We start from the raw sequence: 20,297 nt of genomic DNA, 5'->3' as shown, positions 1-20,297 counted from the left end.
CTGTGGTCCAGGATGTCGGTTGTCATGACCCAAGAGCTCCGTAATTACCCAGTGCACCTACCATCTCGACATTCCAGAGACATCCTATGAGATGGAGACTGCCAACTGTGGTCTAGGATGTCGGTTGTCATGACCCAAAAACTCCATAATGACCCAGTGCACCTACCATCTCGACGTTCCAGAGACATCCTATGAGATGGGAGACTGCCAACTGCGGTCCAGGATGTCGGTTGTCATGACTCAAGATCTCCGTAATGACCCAGTGCACCTACCATCTTGACATTCCAGAGACATCGTATGAGATGGAGACTGCCAACTGTGGTCCAGGATGTCGGTTGTCATGACCCAAGAGCTCCGTAATTACCCAGTGCACCTACCATCTCGACATTCCAGAGACATCCTATGAGATGGAGACTGCCAACTGTGGTCTAGGATGTCGGTTGTCATGACCCAAAAACTCCATAATGACCCAGTGCACCTACCTTCTCGACGTTCCAGAGACATCCTATGAGATGGAGACTGCCAACTGTGGTCCAGGATGTTGGTTGTCATGACCCAAGAGCTCCGTAATGACCCAGTGCACCTACCATCTCGACGTTACAGAGACATCCTATGAGATGGAGACTGCCAACTGTGGTCCAGGATGTCGGTTGTCATGAAGACTAGGGCCTGATCATCCACCAGGAATGGACCAAGATGGCAGCAAATTCTCATGAGTCGGCTAGGAGGGTGCATGGACGCACAACCACTGGTCAGCGTGAAGATTGCACTTTGCAGTTTATCTGCAATGGCCCATAGCGCAGGCGATCTGGCCAAATCACAGTATTTTCATCCGTGGTGACTCAGTAGGCAGTAATGGCAGACCTCGGCTGTGGTACGCATCAGGTTGGTTTCATCTCAGTGTTGAAGTCAGCCAGCAGGTTGCAGGCTGGCCATCATCGATCGGTTTGTAGTGCTTTCACTGGAACTCAGTAGACATTCTCTCTGATTCTAGCGACATGGACAGAATGGCCCACACTTAAGACGCGGCGGCTCTGAGTACATTGTCCATCGTCTTTCGGACCCGTCAGCGCCGCACGCCTTGCTGTGGTAATTCGGTAATTATTCTGGGTCGCCGAGGTCGGTTTCCTTTCTGCCTGTGTTCAATTTAGTTGTGGTTCTGGCGATGAAGTTACGTTTTGTTACCTCTCGGTGCGTTGTTAAGAATCACAGCTATGCATGTATTTCTGGCTAACTTGCTCTAAGGTGTGTTACAGTAATAGTACCCCTTGTTAACATGCCGACTGCGACACAAGCCCAGCGGTAACCGACTGTGTTCAGGTATGGCCTGGTAGGAATTTTAAAAAAATTTAAATATGTCAGACAGATTAATCTGCAACGCTGCAGTGTGTTTATCAGAAATCTACTCACAATCTTATACACGAGGAAAACAAGTTAACTTCGTTTTTCAAATTAATTCCACTTAAGCCACTGGCAGCAACCGACTGACAATCGATCACTTCACCCTGTCACTGACTGGATTCCTTGAACTGCGTTGGTAAATAATGATGCTAAAATCACTGTTCGTCTAATCTGAACCCTGTGTGCTCCACCTGGATTCTTATTAGAAAGAAGACTATCGACTACTGATCCCAAAGCAACTGATGGATATAGGGTCCCGATCGTATATTTCACTCATTATCAAAATCATACTTTATTAATTTTAATGCGGCCTTCCTTAGATGTCGATCTGACTCCGCAATAATACCCGCCAGTCCAAAAGTCGTTCTTTGGCAGCAGGGAATAAGAGACATTTCTGAATCACCTTATTTAAACCTCTGAAATAAATTTTACAACTACGTTTAGCTGACGCCTAGTTGTGAAGGAGCTAATTTACTTCATTAATTCTGAAGTTTACTATGAATTAATATTCGATTTAATTAACATAATTAGTATGTAAAATTCAAAATTATAATTCTAACACAAGTTATTAGTTATAATATATGACACAGGAATTAGGATAGCGATTTGTCTGTAAGTTAAATAAAATTAGAGTTAACCTTATGAACCGTCCCCTTTCAACAATTATACATGACTGTGCTTAAACTGAAAGTGACACACAATATTTTTAGCGCAACGCAATCTAACTTTCAAAAATCCCTACAAAAAAATGGCCCTGACTAACATTAACCTATACGTTTCACAAAGCGCTTACTTCACAAAAATCTTGGTTACTCGAACTACTGCAATACAGCGAGCGCCACTATTGCCAGCTAAATAAAAGATTCAAACTACGGAAGGCACTAACTACTAATAGGGATAGTTAGCAAATGAAAGATTTTAATAGATAACAAACAATGTATTTATCTTAATATCATCAAAAGTCATAATATATGTAATTTCAAAACTCTGCCATTTCCTTCCACACATCCACCACTGCTGGCGGCTCACCTCCAACTGCGCAACGCTACGCGCTGTTCACATCCAGCTGCCGCTGCCCAACACTACAATGGCAGACAACAATGCAAACTAGCCACAGACTGCACACAGCACAGCCAGTGATTTTCATATAGAGCGCTACGTAACGTTGCCAATAAGAAAACATAAACAGCCTACTTACATAAAGAAAACATAAACAGCCTACTTACATAGCCCCCATGCTCCTCACAAAAAATTTTACAAATTGTTTTGGGCAGTGGTCAATAATGATTTGAAAAAATTTTTCATAATTACAATAACAAAGATATCAAATGCACACACTTATTTATACAATGTTGGTCAAAGGCTAAAATTTTCTCACAGTCCATAAAGACAGTCCAGATTGTTCATCACAGTAAAATTGCAGTGTTTTTCTCAAAGTCTGAGCAGTAAAAGAAAATGCACACGGAAGTAGTGGATTTCCATGCAGTCTTAAAGAAGTTGTGTTGTCCTTCCAACGGAAAGACAGTGCTGACTCTTGACATGGAGACAGGTATTGGTCCACAACAGAGCAAACCCACAGCAGAGTCAGTCGAAATTTTGAAGAGTATTGGTAGGTAGGTCATCACAGAGCAGACCCACTGTAGTCCTGGTAGAGATTACGGTATTGGTGCGCCACCAGAGGTGCAGACCCACTGCAGTCCTGGTAGAAATAATGGTATTGGTGGGCCACCAGAGGTGCAGACCCACTGCAGTCCTTGTAGAAATAATGGTACTGGTGAGTCAGCAAAGGTGTAGACCCACTGTAGTCCTTGTAGAAATAATTGTATTGTTGGGTCATCAAAGATGCAGACCCACTGTAGTCCGTGTAGAGATGGCCAGCAGCCATCTGCTGCGACTGTGCAGGTGCACAATCACCATCGAAGAGTCTTGCAGATAATAGAGAAAGTCCATAACCACCACTTGTGCACTCACAAAGTTTTTGGAATTGTCCTTGGAACCAGCAATGCTGTTATCCAGTCCCTTGCTCAATTAGTAACACACATGCAAACACTAACAGTCCCTACTTCTCACATATTGTCCATATACTATGACCAACAGAAAAGTGTGCAGTGAAATGTAACTAACAAGTTAATAATATGATGAACTGGTATCAATTACAATTTTATAACATAAGAATACAATTACAAAGGTACAAAATACATCATTAAAGAACATAACAATACAGATAACATTTGTAGTACAGGCTTTACAAAAGAATAGAAATAAACATATACATCAATGTTACAGGAATTATGACGTAAGTACATACATAAAAGATCAGAATAACTTTTGAAACATCAACTTTACACGTGAGCATTTAAACAAAACAGAATAAATAATGTCTAAGCATATTTACAAGGTAAATAACATTTATTAATGCAAATTATATTTGAGGCTAACAGTATTCCTCATCATAGTGAATGTAGCTGAGTATTAGAAAAATTCTACAACATAAGTCTTACCAGATAAACATATAAAGACAGGAAAAACACAAATACACATGGGTACATAAACACATAGTGGGATAACACAAAAGGAAAGGACAGGGTTCGTTTTCAGTGTAACATTTGGTACTGCAGTCCAACCCAAAACTTCATTACGTAGATCTTTTGTCGTATTTCGATATTTGCTCCAGCCAAAAAAAATCCTATCCAAGCATGCTTTCTGTATTTTTCTCGTATAACCTCTCAGTGCATTTCTTCAAATTCATCGCAACTCATTCTCTTATAGGCTACCCCCTCTTAAGTTAACTTAAATCTACTGAGCTCAGATGCTAAACTAAGGGACAAGTCAATGCAGCAGCACAAAATAATTAACACAAACAGCAATGAGAAAAAAATTTAAATAGTCAAAGCAATTGCAATATTACAACTAATATAAGGCACTGTGCAGGAAACAAGGAAAATAAATCCGTAGTAAAACTGGCTTAACAGCGTAATACAAAGTCAAATTCAGTAACACTATGCCTGGCAAACAGCAGCAGCAACTTATTTCTAAACATGACATAGCTCAAGCAAAAAAAAATATTACACTAAAGACAACAGTGCAGACAAGGGAAATGTATATTCACATCTTAATGTCTATGTAATTAAAGTGGTGCACCACAAAAACTAATTCTACAAAAAGTTACCAAGTACTTGAAAAAAAAATTATATATGCAGTTATTGTTATCAGTCCCTTCTTATTGTTCTTTCCATTCCAAGAGCTCCTTTTTCGAAGAATGTGGATCATAAAATAATTATTTAATAGATCTGTTGACAGAAAGTGTTCACATTAGCAAATGCATCTAAGTTTATTTTATAAAACTAATGCTGCAACACAGCTGGAAACCAGATATTAAACAAAATGAGCAATCTCTCAACTACAAATACAATAGATGTAAAATGTTTCTCATCATTTCATTAGGCATTTCAGTAAATCATAAATTAAGAGCTCCACAGTGTAATCTTATGTTTTCAAGTTTGAGCGTGTCGTATTTGGGATGCTTTCTACAAAGGAATGTCAATAGCGAGGATAAGGGCCTCCCTTTTTTCTCTCCACCTAATGGCTTTCTTTTGTCAGACGACTACCTCTCAGCTGGGCACCCAAAACGCATTACGTCAAGGTCACTTACCTTTCTTACCGAAATATTTACGACAGCAGTTTCTGCTACAGTGGCAGTCCCATATAAAAAAATTCCAGAGGTTGAGAATTTGCGTTACAAATGTGTAGAAACAAAATCCTATTGATATAACAGTGTCCAAAAAATTTTCGTTGGCATTGTAATACATTCACGCATTTACATACATTTCATAACTCTTAAAGTACGATTCTTGGTTTCCAACATCCTTTTTCACAAGTCAGAGTCCCTAACCACTATTCATTACTCCTTACCTTATTCGTCGACACTTCTTCAATATTTCATCATAACAGATACGTAGCTTAATCAAATAACTCATATAGCATCAGCTTATGGATCATAAACTTATCACAACAGCATAATACACATAGTCATCGTAGTAATAACATCATAACACCTCAGTCAACTCTCAAAATCGTCGTAGCTTCCTCCAATAATTTCAAAATCTAAAAAAATCCTCTGCTCGTGTCAAAAGTGTCATCTGCTGCAAACGTACTATAAAACTCGTGATCCCATACCAAATATATCATTCAAAGCTCTCATAATATCACAATGGGTCCGAAAAAATATGAACAGTTCACAAAGTACAGACAAAATACAATTTCCTAAGTGTGAAGTAATCCAACTCTGTAATTGCGTAAACATCTGTCACTGATGTAGTAAAATAAATGTTTGTCCCTCTCATTTAAATGATCAGGTAGCTGTGTATTTTGTGTTGGAGAAATATGGTACCGATGTGTAAAGTTGTATAAGCAAATACCATATTAGCTAGGGCTCCTTGTGCTTGCCAAACACATGATACACAAAGTAAGCGTGTACCCCCCTGAGGATTAATGTAATTATACCCTCAGGTGTTACAGATTACAACAATGGAATGAAATGTATCACGGAAAACCTTCGAATCATTGTACTTCAAATATCTTTACAAATAAATGTTTTAAGTACAAAATTAATCACTCAAATACGTGTACTGTAGCGCTAAATGTGCGTCTTGCTGTAAGATAATCTCTGTGGAAGTGTCGTAGTTATCGTCCTCCGAAAGCTAAATTCTGCAGAAGCCAATGTACTTACCTCATGATACACAAAAGTGAAATGCTTTGCGTATAGATATCTTAGTTATTACGCTTATTGTTGTGATGAAGAAAGTACTGTGCTGTAACGTTTTGTTGTCCTACGGAAAAGGCTGTCTCCTTGTAGCCATAGCACAAAAGTCACCACTAAAACATGTCTCACTTTACAGAAGAATTCAGAAAAAACTGTGCAGATATAAAACAGATACACCGCAAAAGCAACATTATAAATTGTCACTCATTAGCAGCGTCGTGATAAAATCGTGTAGCTGTCACACAACCCAACCACTGTGTCATCTGGCATTTCACAGAAAGCACCTCAAATCCAGAATCCACTCTCAAGCAAACCAAAATGTTGCATGAAAATCTCATTAGCAGTGCCTGTATATGTTCTAAGTATATGAGCCTTATAGTCGTTACGTGATCGTGGAACTAACAAGCAAGAAAGTGCACACACACTAACACTGTGTCGTCTGTTCACGATAACAATGCATTCGTAATTTCTGTTTAAATAAGTTCCCTAGGTTCTTGACTGGATAGTTAACTTTAAAACATTGTTGCATGTCAACAGTTTCTCAGTGTGACAAATCATACTAGAAATGTGAAGTGAAAAGTTTTATGGCAAAGACAAAGTTAAAAAGCAGATTATCTTTCAATAAACTGTTTTACATGTGAAATGTGTAATCTTTTACTCTTTATAGCGCACAGAGTTTCAACTTCAAAGCAATTATCATGTTGAATACGTCGGTAAGGAATGCTAAAATTTTTTTTCAAGGTTAGCGTGTATGCTATTTTTCCCTGAGCCAGCCGGCGCAGGTGGCTGCCTGCGGTGCGAGTCAGTGTCTGCTATCTCTTTGTTGGCGCATGTCGTTATTGGGATTAGGAGACCTAACTTCCACACATTCACGTTGTCGAGAGTGCCCTGCTCTGTTTAAATCCCGCCAGGTCTGATGAAATTCAGGTCTGTCGTTATGATTATATCGTCTGTCGTCATGTCGGTAGTTCCTGTACTTTCTTTCTTGTCGGTTAAGTGGTGGAGAATTTCTCCCTGAATTATCACTGCACGGTGGACCGTTGCGTCTGAAGTTATTCTCTCTCCCGTGATAATAATAGTTCTGGTTGCCATATTGTCTGTTTCTATGATTGTCTCTGTTATATTCATTACTACGGAAATGCGATCTTTCTCTGTAACTATTACTCTGCCAGTGGTTGTCATACGGGTGGTGTTTGTTTTGGTCACGATTTACTTTGTAAGAATAGGCTTGTCGTGGCCAGTTATTGTTTCTGTCGTCACGAAATTGTGACGGATGTGACCTGTGGTGACTGTTTTCCTGTTTTCGCATCCCGCGACTGTCTGTGTCAATTTCTAATTCTTGTAAGAGTCCCTGAAAAGCTTCAACGTCGTCTTTGCAACGCCCTGCCAAAATAATATGTCGTAAATGTTCAGATAATTTGATTAAGCAAATGCGGATGAGTTCTGAGGGGCTGTATGGGTTTGACAGGTACTGATTCTTGTGCAGCATGTCTTCAAAATATTTCACAAGACTGGAAAATTCAGATTGTTGGAAATGTTTCATCATTGTGATGCCATGTTTTACTCGGTCTTGTGTCGCTTGAGACCAATATGCTGAGAGGAAGGCATGGTAAAATTCTCCTTCACTGTGGCAATCGTGAATGACCGATCGCATTCTTACAGCTGGTTCATTCTCTAAGTAGCCACACATAAATTCTAATCTGTGTTCTAATGACCAGTTGGGAGGAAAACAAAGAGAGAATTGATGGAGCCACGCTTGTGGATGAATGTCGTTGGCAGAATTCTTAAACGTTTTGAATTTACGTGTAGTAATGAACAGCTTATAGTCAAAATCATCATGTCGGCGAGTCGCATGTCGGTCATTGTTACGTCGTGTCGGCGGTTCCATCTCAAAATTCGGTGTGCCTTGCCAATTTCTTTCATAACTTCCGAAATTCTCTGTGTTATTATTTTGTGGCTGTTCCGTATTTCTATGTCCCTCTTCCCGTATTGGGGCGCGAGTGTCCTCTGAAATACGTAATTCTTGTATTACCTGTGTCAGCTGATCTTGTACTTCCCGGATTTCTCTTTTGTACTGTGTATTGATTTGATTTTGATTTTGTTTGAATTTTCTAATTTGTTCATACTCTTCTGTGTCAGTGAAGGCTACAGGTCTTGTGTCATTCAGATCATCATCTCCCTTTGTAGATAAGTTAGTGACCTGATCGGAAAGTTCAGCTACTTTCTCCGATAGTGAACACATTTCCTCAGTGTGTTTTTCTGAACCAAGTTTCAGAGTGTCCATTTGTGTTGAAATCCAGTCTACTGAGTCCTTTAAGTTTTCCTGAGTTTTTGCAAGTTGTGTAACCGAATCGGTAGATGCAACTGAGTCAATTTTAGCCCACAAGGTCTCATGATTTTCATGAACAATGGTTTGCAGTTCTTTTATGGCTGCTTCGTGATTCTGTAATGCATTTTCATGCCGCGAAAAAATAGGTTGAAAATGCTCACAAATTTGTGTTTTTACGTCATTACAGACTTTTTGACATTTTGATTAAATGTTATGTAACTCAGTAGTTAAATCTTCACGTGTTTGTTCAAGTGTGGTGTCTAACTTCCGAAGATTTTGTTCCATTGTGTCTAACTTTTGAATATTTTCTTCCATCGTGTCTAACTTTTGAAGATTTTGTTGCATTGTGTCTAACTGTTGCTGTGTTTGTCTTTGGTGTTGTTCCATTGTGTCTAACTTTTGAAGCTTTTGTCCCATTTGTCGCATTAATTGTAATATCAATGCACTGATGTCTGAAACATGTTCCTCAGTGCTTTTCGGCAGTGAATTTGCACCGGCAACATTCACATTTTGACAATCGTAAAATGTGTCTTGACTCATTTGAGAAAACGGTGAGAACCCAAAACCTGAGTCTACAGTATTCGCAATATTGTGTTCTGTCATTCCAGATTCCTGAGGCGAGCTGTTGCCGACCGATCGATCGATAATGCTTCCCTGTTCACTACCTGTTTCACTGTCTCCTCCATTATTTGACGCCCGCTCCATTTCCCTATGCACAGTTACCAAATTACTACTTTGAGTATTAGTTAATTCATTACATGGTGGCGCTAACACACTGCTTTCGTCTTCACGGTCATTTCTCAGTTTACTTTGGAGCCTAGTATTACGTTTTTCACACGCCATTATTGTCACAATATTTCACACGACAACACAGAAAAGCACAATTTGAAGAGCAAAAATAAGAGAACACATTAACATAGCACTGAACATAATATCTAGTTAATTGCAAGCGCAGCTGCGAAATACTTGGTGCAAATTTACATTCGTGCCACACCTGTTTTACTGTACAACAATGAAAGACTGCAACTACAAAGGAAATTCTCTCTATAATTACGCGCTAGCAATAAACAATAGCTACACTAATTACACAAACTACAAGAAAAAAATCAGAAGATTCCAGTGAGGTATCCTCGGCTAAGAATCGACATATGAAACGTCCCCTTAGAAAAATTATACAGGACTGTGCTTAAACTGAAAGTGACAAACAATATTTTTAGCGCAACGCAATCTAACTTTCAAAAATCCCTACAAAAAAATGGCCCTGACTAACATTAACCTATACGTTTCACAAATCGCTTACTTCACAAAAATCTTGGTTACTCGAACTACTGCAATACAGCGAGCGCCACTACTGCCAGCTAAATAAAAGATTCAAACTACGGAAGGCACTAACTACTAATAGGGATAGTTAGCAAATGAAAGATTTTAATAGAGAACAAACAATGTATTTACCTTAATATCATCAAAAGTCATAATATATGTAATTTCAAAACTCCGCCATTTCCTTCCACACATCCAGCACTGCTGGCGACTCACCTCCAACTGCGCAACGCTACGCGCTGTTCACATCCAGCTGCCGCTGCCCAACACTACAATGGCAGACAACAATGCAAACTAGCCACAGACTGCACACAGCACAGCCAGTGATTTTCATATAGAGCGCTACGTAACGTTGCCAATAAGAAAACGTAAACAGCCTACTTACATAAAGAAAACATAAACAGCCTACTTACAACCTGAGTAATGAACTGTAGTGTTCAAACTATGTCCAGTTTAACACTTGCACTATCATGACTGTTATTCTATTACAATTTTACGTATACTAAACAATATAATTTTTTTTCCTTGTAGTAGCTGCGTCGTTGTGAAAATGGTGGCAAAAAACCTTAAGCGGCACACCGCACACCGGCCATCACCGGTCGTATTACCTTTAAACTAATTCGCTCAAAAGCCCATTACTCAACCAAACAAAGGAAGCGGGTGTGTGGGGAAAGTTTGTCTCCTCCATAGGTTCTTCTGTCACTTCGTCACAGGTGTGGGCTACTCTCCAAGGTAGTCAGCGGCAGGCCTTTGTACAGATCCATTAGTTCTGGCGGAACACCTCGCTACCACGACTTAGATGTCAACTTTCTATCCAGCCGCCTTCCTTCTCCAGAAACAGCTGGTCTGAAGCTTGTAATGTCCCCACAGAAAATACCCTGTACCACGCATCAATTAATCATTTTCAATCAAACCATCCACATTCATTCACCTTGGAAAAGTTATCTGATCTGATTTTTCTCGTAATATATGCGGCGACAGCTGGACGACGCCAAAGTAATTTCTATTGCGTTTATTCTTTGAAATAACAGAGATGCATATATGCATTCTCCATGGTTGTTAGAGTGGTAACTAGGATAGCTTCTGGAGTATCTGTTGAGGGATTGACGTGTTTCTGAGAGATACATATTCTGCTTTTCTTCTCGCTAAAGCGAGCCAATTAACATTTGTGCCGCTAGCGGTTTGTTTGAGGAGAAAGAGACTGTAAAAGGAAAATAATTAAGACGTGGAATCACCGGAGATCTGGATATGTAACGGAGATGGATTTAATACACAATTTCCTCCATAAATAAGGTCTGTGACTTTTTGTTCTGGAGTGATAGAACGAATGAGTTTTTTACTGAATCATTTGATGATCACGTTGGCCCTGTAATTAGTGGGGAAGTTTCAGCTGTGTCGAAGAGAGCCTGCAATCACTGAGTCTGTGTTGAATCGTCGAAAAAGGCTTCGTACACATCTGGAATTCGCAATCTTTCGTAAAAGGAACAAATTGTCCAAACGATTGATTCTCCCGACTGACTGCAGTGTTTAACAGTAATAATAAATGTAAAGATCTCTTACAGCAAGCCATCCGCTGATTACCAAGACGAAGGACTCCACCAAAGATCCTATTTGGCTGATTTCACGTAATGAAATATTATATTAAAAACTGTACATAGATAAAGGAGAGGAGAGAGCGAATGAAAATAGAAATAATACTAATAATCCTCCATTAGTCTAATTTTTCGCCTGTCTTATCACGGATCAGCCAAGAGGCCTTACTTTACTGTATAGATTTATGTGTGAAGGTGAAGGGATCTTAAAGGCAACAGATACACGTCTATACAGACACGACATTACACAGAGATAGCGGCTAGCTGCATTCATCATCTATTCTTAGATAAAGAGGCGGCAACTTATTATCCGAACATTTAAAAACTGTTAAAAGCTTCCCACTTATGTTTTAGCCCTTGTCAGGCGAAATCCTACTATGAAACTTTTACTAAAAAGGATCTCACTCTGGCCCTATCTTCTTCCCAAGATTCAGCCACGGTCAATGATGCCATCCACTACCAATTGCTTCAATACCCCAGTTGTCCACAAAGACAATATCTCCTCCAGGTATTTGACCGAACTGCATCTAAGGAATTTTCCCATCTCAATGACGAGAGAGTCATGTCGTTTCTCTCTTTAAGTCCGGCAAGTATCAGTCACCCCTTGGTAGTTACCGGTCAATCAGTCTAATAATTTTATGGATGTCCATCTTATTGCATGGATGAGGGACTTCAGCTGATGATATGTAAGAGAAAAAGTACCACCACAGCTGCATCTTGAGAATGTATTTAGTCTGTCACACGACAAGTTTCAGCGGGACATTGCAGCCATCCTCAGGCCATATTTACCAAAGAACAATAACACAATGCCAATATCGAAAACTAAACAACTATAAAACAACGAACACATAAAATAATAGTACTCTAATCTATTAGTTAAAGTAACCTTAAGGTAAAATTCTACTTATGTCAACACCTCCATTTATTTTCCGCTCTAGTCCAGAAATGTATTAACGTATAAAACATAAACCTGAATCACAGTCACAAAACACACGTTTGTCATCAAATGTAAAAAAAACAATGGATATCTAAAAAGGCACCTTTCGCTCCTTTCTAACAAAATCATTAAAACAAAAAAATACCACGGTATATATTTAACAGAGCGTCCCAAATATCAGACATGATCCAACTATAAATGTTCATTAATGTTTAAAGACGTATGCCAAAGATGTACACGTGATGTACGAACGTAACGATAAAAGTGAAACCAACCTGGTACAGGCTAAACAGACCCAATACAACTGTATATGAACCTCACAATCTTGTGACCACCTACCTCCAAGCGCTGACAAGACCCTCCTCTCAGAACCCTTGATAACTATGTACTCTTCAATAACCAAATACAATAGGCCTCAAACATTATGTTCTCGTTTACACAGTTTTGTGATAAACGCAGACATCTAACAGCAAGAAACAAAACTAAAATACCCACTTCCAACAGTATGTTACTACTTAATAAAACCCTCCTAGAAATAAAATCTATGAACTGGAAAGCACATTTAAATATCTACAATCTAACTGCTAAAACTTCATTGTCTCAACGTTGGGCACGGGCGCCTAAGACATTCTGGTACCTTCCCATCTCTAATCATACACAATACATAAATATGTAGGTCACTACACCGTCAGATAAGGGGTAACAACGACAAAAAATGTCTCATATCCCTTCTGAAACACCTCTTACTTATTTAGAAAACTGTGAACCACAATTTCTGAAACGTCACCGTGCTTCGACATACCGATCTAATGTATATGCAGTCAAAGAGAAAAGAAGAAATCCAAACGGACCTTGACTTCTGTAAGTATCACGCCGTAAGTAGTATAATATGAGAAGATTAACCCATAATAAAAATCTACAGCCTAAGTAGACAGAAACAGCTCGACGGGAGTTCCAACCCCTCATTCTTGTAATTTTGCAGCATACTCTGATGAGAAGTGATAACCCTAAAGACTTCTATGCAAAATCTGAAACGCATAATGTGCTACAGGACGAGTATCCTTAGGAAATATTATACAATGACAGGTAAAATACAAACCACAGATGACCTCATTAAAAATTACACCTTAATGTTAAAGAGAACCAGTAAAACGCCACATGGCACGCCAATAAAATACCCATAAACGTGGATCAGCATTTGTCAGATAAATAAGTACTGGATACCGGTCAGAACTAATTAGGGCTGCCAGTAAAAAACATAAGTCCAGAATATATGACAAAACAGTCCACCTTCCCCATCAGCCGGTACTCTCAAATGTTAGTAAAATTTTTCACTGCATATGAAGATACCATAACTTCAAAAGGCACCATGTCTAGAAAAACTAGATAGCAGGCCATGTTACCACTAGCAGGAATGATAGTGGGTAACCCACCTCTAATCACGGTTACCAAAAACGCACGGACCTACGTACGAGTATCAATATGACAAGTCTTATTAGTACAGCCAACTCCTGTGAACCACAGGGGGCAGTGTGAATTAATTAGGCAAACTAATTCGTACATCCACAAAATGATTATGTGGAATGTTAGAATTCTAAGGGCCAGAACAAGCACATATCCCTACTACAAAAATGAACAGACTAAAACCAATAGAAGTGCCACGCCGTCGAAAACGCTTAGCAGCCTCGTAAAGCAAAGCATAACCCCTGATTGAAGCATAATTGTCCACAGACGATGGAAAATAAATATAATATCGATAAACATGTAAATACCACACCACTGGCATACTACATACTGTCGTAGCTCTGGGTTACGATAAAAGAACTCAACAATTTTAGACTAAGCTATGTCGTCATACAAACAAACAATGTTCTAGAATAAATAAGACCACACTCACATGTTTGTAATGAAAGTGAACCACTATGACAGCAATCATTTCATTTCCAAAATTAATCACAAGAATGCAACAACCATAGGAAAAAAGTAGGAAAGAATAGTATACTAACTTCTATAATTATCAAAGCACATGGAGACCCTACTTAAAAGTGCATAAAAACAAGGCGAAACACCACAACCACAGAAACTACGTGACAACGTGTGATATCACAACACAAAGCTATGACTCAGACACTCCCTACATAAAATAGACAACCTCTGACGATCAGCAGGTCTCCATCTTCACCACACGCGAGCATCATGCTAGATTATCACCTTAACTGCCAATCCTACCCACGTCCAAAGCATCAAATATTAACAACATTCTATGCATCAGAAACTAGGCAGATGTATACACATTGATGCCTAAGGGCGTAGTAATGTTGACGAACTAAGGGGTTAGATGGTAAGAGTGAAGGAAAGTTGGAATAGAGGTGGAGGGAGAGAATGATGCAATACCCACACCACATAAAACGAAACAGACAAATACGTACTTCAAAACATGCAGGAGTATAAAACCAAGATCTATATTATAACACCATATACTAGAACCAATGACAAAACCTACTGATACTGAAGACGGTGGGTGGAAGAATGACATCGCTATTAAAAAGTCATGTTGTAATAAAACAAAATCTAACCCAAACAATAGCAAAAGCCAAAAGGATATACATCTGAAATTACGAAAATACTAGTTCCAAACTGAAGACTGCAAAAAGGTGGGAATTTAAGGAGATGGGACCTGGATAAACTGACTAAACCAGAGGTTGTACAGAATTTCAGGGAGAGCATTAGAGAACAATTGCCAAGAATGGGGGAGAGAAACACAGTAGATGAAGAATGAGTAGCTTTGAGAGACGAAATAGTGAAGGCAGCAGAGGATCAAGTAGGTAAAAAGATGAGGGCTAACAGAAATCCCTGCGTAACAGAAGAGGTATTGAATTTAATTGATGAAAGGAGAAAATACAAGAATGCAGTAAATGAAGCACGCAAAAAATGAGAACGACAGGAAGTGCAAAATGGCTCAACAGGGATGGCTAGAGGACAAATGTAAGGATGGTTAAAACAATGGTTCAAATGGCTCTGAGCACTATGGGACTTGACATCGGAGGTCATCAGTCCCCTAGAACTTAGAACTACTTAAAAGTAACTAACCTAAGGACATCACACACATCCATGCCCGAGGCAGGATTCGAACGTGCGACCGTAGCGGTCACGCGGCTCCAGAAAAAAGCGCCTAGAACCGCAACGGCCACACCGGCCGGCAATGTAAGGATGTAGAGGCATATATAACTAGGGGTAAGATAGATACTACCTGCAGGAAAATTAAAGAGATCTTTGGAGAAAAGAGAAACACTTGTATGCATATCAAGAGCACAGATGGAAACCCAGTTCTAAGCAAAGAAGGGAAAGCAGAAAGGTGGAAGGAGAATATAGAGGGTCTATACAAGGGCGATGTTTTTTAGGACAATATTACGGAAATGGAAGAGGATGTACAGGAAGATGAAATGGGAGATATGATACTGCGTGAAGAGTTTGACAGAGCACTGAAAGCCTTAGTCGAAACAAGGCCCCAGGAGTAGACAACATTCCATTAGAACAACTGATAGCCTTGGGAGAGCCAGCCATGACAAAACTCTACCATATGGTGAGCAAGGTGTATGAGACAGGCGAAATACCCTCAGACTTCAAGAAGAATATAATAATTCCAATCCCAAATAAAGCAGGTGTTGACAGATATGAAAATTACCGAACTATCAGTTTAATAAGCCACGGCTGCAAAATACTAACACGAATTCTTTACAGACGAATGGAAAAACTGGTAGAAGCCGACCTCGGGGAACATCAGTTTGGATTCCGTAGGAATGTTGGAACACGTGAGGCAATACTGACCCAACGACTGATCTTAGAAAATAGATTAAGGAAAGGCAAACCTACGTTTCTTGCATTTGTGACTTAGAGAAAGCTTTTGACAGTGATGACTGGAATACTCTCTTTCAAATTCTGAAGGTGGCAGGGGTAAAATACAGGGAGCGAAAGGCGATTTACAATTTGTACAGAAACCAGATTGCAGTTATAAGAATCGAGGGGCAAGAAAGGGAAGCAGTGGGTGGGAAGGGAGTGAGACAGGGTTGTAGCCTATCCCCAAAGTTATTCAATCTGTATATTGAGCAAGTAGTAAAGGAAACAAAACAAATATTTGGAGTAGGAATTAAAATCCATTGAGAAAAAATCAAAAAATTGAGGTTCGCCGATGACATTGTAATTCTGTCAGAAACAGCAAAGGACTTGGAAGAGCAGCTGAACGGAATGGGCAGTGTCTTGAAAGGAGAATATAAGATGAACATCAACAAAAGCAAAACGAAAATAATGGAATGTAGTCGAATTAAATCGGGTGATGCTGAGGGAATTAGACTAGGAAATGAGACACTTAAAATAGCTAATGAGTTTTGCTATTTGGGGAGCAAAATAACTGATGATGGTCGAAGTAGAGAGGATATAAAATGTAGACTGGTAATGGCAAGGAAAGCGTTTCTCAAGAAGAGAAATTTGTTAACATCGAGTATAGATTGAAGTGTCAGGAAGTCGTTTCTGAAAGTATTTGTATGAAAGCGTATTGTGGACGATATATAGTTTAGACAAGAAGAGAATAGAAGGTTTCGAAATGTGGTGTTACAGAAGAATGCTGAAGATTAGATGGATAGATCACATAACTAATGAGGAGGTGTTGAATAGAAGTGGAGAGAAGAGAAATTTGTGGCACAACTTGACTAGAAGAAGGGATTGCTTGGTAGGACATATTCTGAGGCATCAAGGGATCACCAATTTTAGTATTGGAGGGCAGCGTGGAGGGTAATAATCGTAGAGGGAGACCAGGAGATGAATACACTAAACATATTCAGAAGGATGTAGGTTGCAGTAGGTACTGGAAGATGAAGAGGCTTGCAAAGGATAGAGTAGCATGGAGAGCTGCATCAAACCAGTCTCTGGACTGAAGACCACAACAACAACAACAACATGGCCAATAAACACTTGGGCCTATATAATCAGAAGTATCGTAACGCTAGCCATAGGAGAAACACTGGTACTGAACCAAGCCGTACCAACACCAGGACCGGCTCTGAGCACTCCGTGTCTTATGTCTGCACAGATCAAGACCACTACCAGTGAAATACCAATCACCATAAAATATCAAGCGTAATATTGCCTATAATTAAAAGTATGCTCAACACCAAATCAAAACTAACGCCAACCTTACAGTAGAAAGAGTAGTGGTATGGTGTGGGAGGAGGGGCAGGGGGAATTGCACCCGGGTGAGAACAAAAGGAACGGGGTAAGTTGAAGTAGGACCAAGTTATCAACTATCACTAAGAAATGATTTAGACATTTGTATAAATTATCAAATTCACCACCCGATGTTGACATCTTATGTGGTTCAGAGAGTATATCTTCCTCTGAATCTACCCCAGCACAAACGACCATGACATGTGGAACAAGCCTGTAAATTACCATGGATCTCTCTATGTCGTAGTGAAATTAAATGTCAAGTCCATAGTCACCAAACTTAAGGACTAGCGAAAATAAATGGCAAAATGCACAAAAATGCCTAATGTAACTCAGCACCCATCCACGCTAAAAGATAAAATAAACATATCTTACTCACCCGCCACTGCCAAAAGAGTATTTGATTTCCTTGGCGCATTTACTGTGGGATCCTTGTTACTAGCACACGTGGGCTAGCTGAAGAGAAAGAAACATCGTAAAACTACGGACCAAATACGTGGGAACCACGAAAATATTCGTCAAAAATACTTACCTTTCATCAGGAGTCTAAGCAATGTCCCCTGCCAGTAACTTCAAAGGATGTTGGCTTGTCGGCTCAGTTGGGTCCTCGCATCTCGGGACCTTCCGTCTCCTTACCAATGCGGCTTCCAGGACGATGGTCACTGATTGATCATCTACTTCGATTGGAAACTGCACTTCGGTAAGCCTTTTCTCAGTGCCGCCATATGTTCGCAGTTTTTTTCAATCTTCGTGAGGACTGAGACACACCTTCCTGTCGTCACATCCTACTTACACTTCATGAGAAGGGATTTCAAGGCCCTTGCAGCCACCCCTGTCAGGTTACGTCCCCCTTTTTCCTTACATCTTGTCTCTTTTTTTGTGCCGTTTTGTTTCCCCTTTTCTTGTGATTTCTTCCCCTGGCATTGTCCCCAATGTATCGCGATCATGGCAGTTGTGGGGAACGTGGAAGGTCAGTGACGGTGCTGGTGCCACAATGCGCGTAGCGTTTCTAGGGTGCCCTTGCTCTCGCCGTTTCTCTCCCCCCTCTCCTCCTGTTTTCTACTCTTCCTGCTGCTCTGACCTACGTTTTATCTCCTTGTTAACCAGTTTTCCCTTCCCTTTGGCTGGACAATGCCATTTCTGTTCTTCCTCCCTGAGTTGCTGCCATCTTATATCATGGGATAGATGACTTACCTGTTTGGTCCCGTTGTAACGCCGGAAATGCATATCCTCCTATTTCCATCTATTGTGCTATAAATAATTTTCCTTATTTTGTCACCTGAAGATATGACATTTCTGTGTCTTTATACATTGTAATTGTACAAAAAGGTATGGCCGAACTTTCAGGAAACATTCCTCACACACAAATAAAGAAAACATGTTATGTGGATATGTGTCCGGAAACGCTTAATTTCCATGTTAGAGCCCATTTTAGTTTCGTCAGTACGTACTATACTTCCTCGATTCACCGCCAGTTGGCCCAATTGAGGGAAGGTAATGTTGACTTTGGTGCTTGTGTTGACATGCGACTCATTGCTCTACAGTACTAGCATCAAGCACATCAGTACGTAGCATCAACAGGTAAGTGTTCACCACGAACGTGGTTTTGCAGTCAGTGCAAGATTTACAAATGCGGAGTTGGCAGACGCCCATTTGATGTATGGATTAGCACGGGGCAATAGCCGTGGCGCGGTACGTTTGTATCGAGACAGATTTCCAGTACGAAGGTGTCCCGACAGGAAGACGTTCGAAGCAATTGATCGGCGTCTTAAGGAGCACGGAACATTCCAGCCTATGACTCGCGACTGGGGAAGGTCTAGAACGACGAGGACACCTGCAATGGACGAGGCAATTCTTCGTGCAGTTGACGATAACCCTAATGTCAGCGTCAGAGAAGTTGCTGCTGTACAAGGTAACGTTGACCACGTCACTGTATGGAGAGTGCTACGGGAGAACCAGTTGTTTCCGAACCATGTACAGCGTGTGGAGGCACTATCAGCAGCTGATTGGCCTCCACGGGTACACTTCTGCGAATGGTTCATCCAACAATGTGGCAATCCTCATTTCAGTGCAAATGTTCTCTTTACGGATGAGGCTTCATTCCAACGTGATCAAATTGTAAATTTTCACAATCAACATGTGTGGACTGACGAGAATCCGCATGCAATTGTGCAATCACGTCATCAACACACATTTTATGTGAACCTTTGGGCAGGCATTGTTGGTGATGTCTTGATTGGGCCCCATGTTCTTCCATCTACGCTCAATGGAGCACGTTATCATGATTTCATACGGGATACTCTACCTGTGCTGCTAGAACATGTGCCTTTAGAAGTACGACACAACATGTGGTTTATGCACGATGGAGCTCCTGCACATTTCAGTCGAAGTGTTCGTACGCTTCTCAACAACAGATTCGGTGACCGACGGATTGGTAGAGGCGGACCAATTCCATGGCCTCCACGCTCTCCTGACCTCAACCCTCTTGACTTTCATTTATGGGGGCATTTGAAAGCTCTTGTCTACGCAACCCTGGTACCAAATGTAGGGACTCTTCGTGCTCGTATTGTGGGCGGCTGTGATACAATACGCCATTCTCGAGGGCAGCATCAGCTCATCAGGGATTCCATGCAACGGAGGGTGGATGCAAGTATCCTCGCTAACGGAGGACATTTTGAACATTTCGTGTAACAAAATGTTTGAAGTCATGCTGGTACGTTCTGTTGCTGTGTGTTT

Source organism: Schistocerca cancellata, chromosome 2, assembly GCF_023864275.1.
Source record: "Schistocerca cancellata isolate TAMUIC-IGC-003103 chromosome 2, iqSchCanc2.1, whole genome shotgun sequence".
NCBI classification, from domain to species: domain Eukaryota; kingdom Metazoa; phylum Arthropoda; class Insecta; order Orthoptera; family Acrididae; genus Schistocerca; species Schistocerca cancellata.
Note: the sequence above shows the minus strand (reverse complement) of the source record.